This window comes from Numida meleagris, chromosome Z (assembly GCF_002078875.1).
Source record: "Numida meleagris isolate 19003 breed g44 Domestic line chromosome Z, NumMel1.0, whole genome shotgun sequence".
Lineage (NCBI taxonomy): Eukaryota > Metazoa > Chordata > Aves > Galliformes > Numididae > Numida > Numida meleagris.
This window is the reverse complement of record NC_034438.1, coordinates 9,981,153-9,988,825: the sequence shown is the minus strand read 5'-3', so window position 1 is coordinate 9,988,825 and position 7,673 is coordinate 9,981,153. Positions and strand designations below refer to the sequence as shown.

Sequence of the window (7,673 nt, the reverse complement as noted above, 5' to 3'; positions counted from 1 at the left end):
AAAAGAGAGGCATCCAAAATATATTTTTTTTGTAAGGGTGGGGAGAAGCAAGAATCACGTAAGACCACTGTTTCACGTGAGACATTCTGTTTCCATTAGAGAAGGGCTGTGGACAAGAGCTTCCAAAATATATTTTATCTGTATTTACAATTTCATTCAATATTTAGTTTAGGTTAGATAAGATGAAGTATTCCACAGAGGTGAGTAAAACTGTATCCTGTTAGCATACCTAGCAACACCAAAATCTGTTCACTTTTTGAAAATGTTCTTACCTTCTAGGTTTACAGAACAAAAGCCAAAAAACTGACCATTTGTTTTCTGATCATGTTTCTATTACCAGTCCATTCCTCTTGCATGCATGGCATGTGAAGCCATCCCAAACCCACTGCAGTCCAAAAGCCTCCCCTGGGTCCCCTGCATATGTCTCTTCAGTCATGAGCTCTGTATCTTCTTCCATGTGGGTGCAGAAAATTCACTCTGATTTTGCTGGTTTAAGAGCCTGGTGCTAACTTCATGCTGAAAATGATCTGTCATTATTCCACCATCACTGTAGCTGTCTATTTCTCTGACTAATCATGTGAAAAAAATGCTATTATTACTTTCTTGTCTATTAAATGCTAGGCATGCAACAGACACTGATTAATTATATTTACAGTTGGTGTCCTTCAGGGGACAGCACTGGCACTGGCACTCTTTAATATCTGCATGAACTACACAGACAGTGGGATGGAGTGCACCCTCAGCAGTTTGCAGACGACACCAAGCTGTGTGGTGCCCAAGGGACAGGATGCCATCAAGAGAGACCTAGACAGGCTGAGCAGTGCACCCAGGTGAACCTCCTGAGGTTCAACAAATCCAAGTGCAAGGTGTTGCACCTGGGTCGGGGCAACTCCAACTGCCAGTACGAGCTGGGGGATGTAGGGATAGAGCACAGCCCTGCCAGAAAGGACCTGGGGGTACTGGTGGAACTGGTGGATGGCAGCTGGGCATGAGCCAGCAGTGTGCCCTCACAGCCCAGCCAGCCAGCCGGATCCTGGGCTGCATCCAAAGCGGCGCGGCCAGCAGGGCCAGGGAGGGGATCCTGCCCCTCTGCTCTGCACTGTGAGACCTCACCTGGAGCACTGCATCCAGAGGTGGAGTGCTCGGCACAGGAGAGACGTGGGCATGTTGGAGTACGTCCAGAGGAGGGCCACCAAAATGATCCGAGGGGTGGAACAGCTCCCTACGAGGACAGGCTGAGAGCTGGGGCTGTGCAGCCTGGAGAAGAGAAGGCTGCGGGAGACCTGAGAGCGGCCTGTCTGTATCTAAAGGGGCTGTAAGAAAGAAGGGACAGGCTCCTCAGCAGGGTCTGTTGTGACAGGACAAGGAGAAATGGCTTCAAACTAAATGAGGGGAAATTTAGATTGGATATAAGGAGGACATTCTTTTACAGTCAGGGTGGTGAGGCACTGGAACAGGTTGTCCAGAGATGCAGTGGATGCTCCATCCCAGAAGGCATTCAAGGTCAGGCTGGACCAGGCTCTGAACAACCTGATGGAGCTGTAGATGTCCCAGTTCATTGCAGGGGAGCTGGACTATGTCTTTTAATGGTCTCTTCCAACCCAAACGATTCTATTATTCTATCATTCTATCATTCTATGTCCTACTTTCAGGCTGGGATTATATCTAGGTTTTACAATAAAACAAAGACTCTGGCTATCACCCATTCACTATTACTACATCTATTTTTGAGTGGCAGTGATTTCAGACAGCACCCTGGCAATATTTCAAGACTCCTGGTCCAGGAATCTTCAAAACATGGGCACTGCCAAGGTGCTGAGTACAGGTAGGCACAACTGAGCAGCAGCCAGGAGAAAAGCAGACCTTGCAGTGTGCCAGCTGCTGTGGATACAGACATCTGTACAAAACCAGGCAGCAATGCACAGCCCCATGCCCTGGACAAGTCTCAGGAAGCTGGAGACTGCAGGTCTTGATGTAGGTTCCACTCTTAAGTTCATGCACCCAAATCATTCATAGGATGTTTGTTCTGTTTGCTGTCTCTAGTTGTTTTTTTCCTTGATTTCTGCTTGAGGCTCATTTCTGCAGCTGATTTTCCTCCCTTGCTACAGCGGTTCACATCTTTTTCCAGGGATGCTTTCCTCTCCTTTTCTGTTTCTTCTTTTTCCACTTACATAGTCTTCATTTATGCAGCAGTGGCCACTTTCCCATCATTCCAGGTATCAATTGCAGCAGCGACAGGCTGCCTATGCTTCCAGATGAACACAAATGGATAACACAAGCAACTTTGCATTTGTAATTACTCAGTCACTGGTAGGAGACATTACAGGTGATGTTAAACCATCGGGAAGGAGCATTGTCTCCTGCTCTGAAGTGCTGGGCCACACAATCCGTCAAACTTCCTACCCTTAGCGGTACAGCCATTCATGCAGCTGATGACATGCCCAAAATGTTGGAGGAATCAAGGACCCATAATTTTCCTTCAACTTTTCTCATTGTAAAAACGCCATGTAACATTTCTTCAATATTTTCTATCGCTGAGATGACTCCTTACACACTAAATTCCATTTAAGTAACTGTTTGCAAAATGCTGACCCACTCAGTTTTTACTGCGTGTCATCCAGACCTGTTGCCTGTGAAGGGTTCTAGATGCAATACCTCCCTGAACTACACTGTTCATTATGACCAATGGTTGGACTGCTGCAGTTCAAACATAACTGCTCACAGAAAGAGCAGTAAAATGTCTAGTATCAAATAGCAATTGGCAGTTTCTGCTAAAAACCAGATCTCTACTTCATCACTGGAAGTTTCAGAGGTAATTTTGCAGAAGACATGCAGAGAAAAACAACTTGTAATGCAAAAACAATTTACTAAAAGCTGCTAACTGTAAAATAATCAAGAACATCCATCCTTCCTCTGCTGGTAGTTAGACTCACTGACTTTTAGATCACTTTGACTACAACCCGAGATAGAAAAGCATTATAAATGTTCCACATTGCCACTCAACCGAGGTGTGAAAAGTCTGAGCAAACATCAGCTTCATCACTAAAGCTTTGTTCTCAGACACATAGGTCCAAATTTGTACAAGGGCTTGCAATTCAGGAGAGGTTCAGATTGGATATCAGGGAAAGGTCCTGCACCAGAGAGTGGTGGGCATGGAACAGGCTGCCTAGGGCAGTGGGCACAGCCCCGAGCTGCTGGAGCTCAAGGGATGTTTGGACACCACCCTCAGACGCTGGGTTTGGATTTTGGGTGGTCTTTTGTGCAACCAGGAGTTGGCCTCAGTGATCTTTGTGGATCCCTTCCAACTTGGGATAGTCTATGCTTCTCTGATTATTTATTAGTTATGGTGTGAGACATCCAAATATATGTCTTTGGTCTTGAGAATGCAGCTATGGCAGAGACTGGTAAACTAATATTCAGGTCTCCCTCCTTGGAGAACAGTCTTTGTGAAGAAATCTAGAAAAATAATAAAGAGGGTTACATCACAGCTCATTTACTATCTGCATATTCTCATCATATATCCTTTCTGATTTTGTTGACGTCACTCAGCTGTGCAGGCCAGCAGTGTGCACAGGGTGGACAGGCTCCCCACATCCCTCTGAATGCAAGCATCTGAGTCCAGATTCCCTGCTAGAGATTTGATGAGACAAGAGGCAAAGGAAGTACACTCTCCTTGCTGAATCCATACCAAGTATCAAAAGATACTTCCAAGTCATGTATCATAGAATCATAGAATGGCTTAGATTGGAAGAAACCTGAAAGTGCATCCAGTTCCAACCTCCTGCCATGGACTGGTTGCCCCCCAGCAGCTCAGGCTGCCCAGGGCCCCATCCAACCCAGCCTTGAGCAGCTCCAGGGATGGGGCACCACAGCTCTCCAGGCAGCAATGCCAGTGCCGAAACACCTCCTGAGTAAAGAATTTCACACTAACATCTGATTTAAATCTCCCCTCTCTTAGTTTAAAGCCATTTCCCCTTGTTCTATCACCATCAAACTATTAGACATTTGACAGTGCCTGATAACTTTAGGCACTTACGAGTCAAACAGATACTTTAAAACCTTTAGGAGATTTGAACTTTGTCACTAGGTACACACAGTCAACCTGCTTCATACTTCTGTGTCTTTTCATGGATCCTTAGCTCTTCTTCCCTGCATATTTTCTCCTTTAGTAACAATTCTTTAGACAGAGACTGCATTTTATTTCATGTAAGGAATGTGCCTACTGTGCCCCCAGCCCGCCATCCAGCTTGAGGCCTCCTGAGGAAGAAACAAAAATATTACCACCAAGAGTAACAGAATAATGAATTGTCTTTAGAATCGTCTTTAATGCCACGTGCCCCACTGTGTGTCCTGTTTTAGTCCCCTTGTGTTGACCGATGTCTGGGCATGTGAAAGAAGATGCTTGCTGCAGGGTCATCCTGTGGAGACGGGTTTGCTATTCTAACCAAGTTCTGGGAATAACAGTACATTCTTCCTCTTGGAGAAACAAGATACAATAATAAAGAATTTTAATCAAATATTACATTGTGTTCTCATCTTTGGCGAGCCTGAAAACATTTTCTACATGAAAATAAATAATCAATAAAGGATTTTTTAATTTTTTCTTGTAAAGGAACACAAGCTGAAAAACATCCTATGAAATTACATAGTCAAATGCAGTATGTTTTTATACCGACCCATGAAATCTTTATAAACATTGCTGATTTTCAGTACCATGGACCACTGAGTGCACAGTAGATGGCAAGGCAGCATCTGATTCATTTTTATAGATATTTTTCTCACAAAACTTGATTGCATATTCATCCAAACCCATCACATGCCAGTTCTTCTCTGTTTGTCATAGTAACGACAGCTGAATGCCATCTCAGCTGCAGCAAAGTGTCCTATGAAGACAGGAATGTATCACTCGACCCAAAAAAATAAGGGATCGTGATGCCAGTGGGTTCACTGTTTTTGAAAGGAAAAGCATCATGTTTTAAAGCATTCAGTACATGCAGGAAGCATACTTCAGGATGCCTCTCCTGGTGTGTTTTGTTTCCCTTGCTGCACTGCAGCCAGCCCTACATTGTTATTTCCTTTTTTTCATACCCGAAGCACAGTTTCCCTTCTCTAGATGCATTCCAACACAATGGGAAAAATATTTTGTCCTGCACTATGCATAGCAATTTCATCTGAAACGCGCCATCTTGCAGGTGGAAAAAGGAGAGTCACTGCCTGCCACTGTGAAGAGACATGTTCCAGCAGATGACAGCACTGCTTGGGTCAGATACTGTGCATCCAGAGGGAAAACCAATGAGCACAGAGGATCCATCATCCCCCAGCCCAGCCACAGGGAATCAGCAGGTCACAGCATTGTACCCCTGGCTGTACAGCTCACTGCTGTCTCCTCTGCCACGGTTCAAGTACAAGTCTGCATATGTGACAGTATCTAAACACACACATAAAATAGAAATTTTTGCTAGCATGATTTCGGAGAGTCTGAACCCCAACACTAAACAAATAACCAGGCACTTCAAATTCTATTTTTAAAGATATTTGAAAGCCTAACTGTTGCTCTAATGTTCTTCAGCCTTTGATGCACTGAGAGTCTCCTGCAGATTACTGAGCAACACTTAGATGGATCCAGCCCAGTTAGCTTGTTTATTATCTGGTTTTCCCATGCAGCAGGAGCAGAACTACTCTCCAGGGTTTATGCAACGCACTATAGCATATGTATGAAGACAAGATTTTAACTGTGTTACAAAATCCAGGGCAAGTGGTCATTTTGTCCTAAATCTCAGATTTGTCTTCCTCTATCTGTGCACTAACCATCTGGCCGCAGCAGTAAGGAAAAAAGATTTGCCTTGTATTTTGCATTTCTAATATATTTCCCTAACAAGGTCTTAACAGATTGTTGAATTCTGCAGAGCTGCCAGATTGCCTCCTTTCCTTTGTTCTGTTTGTGAAGATGGATGCATGGTGAAGGTAGGATGAAAGGATGAGAGGTAATGGCCTCAAGTTGCACCAGTGGAAGTTCAGATTGGATATTAGGAAACATTTCTTCTCCAAAACAGTGATAAGGCATTGGCATAGACTGCCAGCGAGGTCGTGGAGTCACTCAGAAGGTGTTCAAGAAACATGGAGACGTGGCACTGAGGGACATGGTTAGTGGGCATGGCGAGGGTAGATTAGTGGTTGGACTCAATAATCTTAGTGGTCTTCTCCAATCATAATTATCCTAAGCTGTTCAGTTTAGTGCTTACCTCCAGCCTACTCTGAACCTGGGATTCCTGGAGTCCTGGTGCTAAATCCTTTAATGGGTGATGGGAGCAATCCCTCACAGCCAGTGGCAAACAAATAGCTTTACAAAGCAAAAGATAATATGAGTTAGAAGGACTATGTAGAAAGTGGCAGATTTATCAGAGTACCTAAGGATCTGTTGCCCTTCCACTAATCACAGAACTCAGTAGCAAGTGCTCCATCACGGGATGGCTAGGGCAATAAATCACCCCTCTGGGAACACTGTGGCTTTATCTGGGCATATGCTGAAGGCTGACCTGTGACACAGGGCAGTCCTGGCCCTGACCAAACAAGTGAAAGGCTTCGCTGTAGTCTGGATTTCATTTCAAGTTCAACAGCTTTAACCAGCAAGCTCCAGAACAGCCTTGCAACCCTCACCAGGTGGCAAGTACTACATTAACCCCAAACTGTATCCAGGTACATATGAGCCGTGCTGGTGCAAGCCCTTAGCTCCAGAATTCACATTCCAGTTGAATCTGGAAGATCTGAGGACAATAGACCCACCTGTAGGAATTCCATCTTCAGTTTGCTAAGAATCCCTCTTCCTCAGCAACCCCTGCAATAGCCAGGCCTTGGCTCTCCATCTGTTTGTCCACCTTTGCAGCACAAATAAAAACATTGCCTATGCTATCTACTGCTATCTGCAACATAAAAACACCAGCAATACGAAACAATATATATTCTTGGCAGGTCCTTCTTAAACAAACATGTCCAGGCTGCAGGCAGAGGGCCATTCTCGGCCAGAGGATATCTCATGAGCCAGAGCGTGCACCTGGAGGAACCCCAGACTGCACCAGGAGACAGATGAAATCCATTATTGTTTGGAAATAACAACAGTGGAGAAGTGACTGGAGCTGCAGGTGCACAGTGAGGGATGACAGGAGCATCCACTGCAGCCATAAATCTGTGGAAGAGGCAGATGTCTCACCCCACCCCTAAAACTGACTTTCCTTAACATGACTCCAGCCAGGCTATGTCTCCTCTTTGAAGTGTCAAAAACCCTTCAGCTGCCTACAGACAGGGTACACAGTGAGAGCTGCCTGGTGCCACAGAATAGAGGGCGGAGGGGGTATGTCTGAAGCAGTGGATTTCTGGGAAACCTTCCCATGCTTCTAAATTCTCCTTCCAAATCACATTCTTTCTTCTGCATTCCCTCCTTCCTCCTCCTCACAGGCAAGAAGCACCTAAGGAGGAATGACAGCAGGAGATGGTGGGAGAGCTGTTAAACTGCCTGACCTTTCCAACAGGAAGGCAACCCACAAAAAAAGATGTTTCTTCAACTGCCCCGATTTCTTCTTTCACTGAATTTGAAGAGGTGAAGGAGGACTTTTCCTTCCTCGCTGTGGAAGGGAAGGGAAGGGAAGGGAAGGGAAGGGAAGGGAAGGGAAGGGAAG

At 45.1% G+C, this 7,673-nt stretch overlaps 1 long non-coding RNA gene across 1 annotated transcript in view; it reads right to left on the bottom strand.

The window, feature by feature from the left end:
* LOC110389728 overlaps positions 1,699-7,673 on the bottom strand; it is an 8,358-nt gene continuing 2,383 nt past the window's right edge. The window contains exon 2 of the long non-coding RNA XR_002433355.1: positions 1,699-7,619. This is a non-coding gene — a long non-coding RNA (uncharacterized LOC110389728). The remainder of the gene's footprint in view (positions 7,620-7,673) is intronic.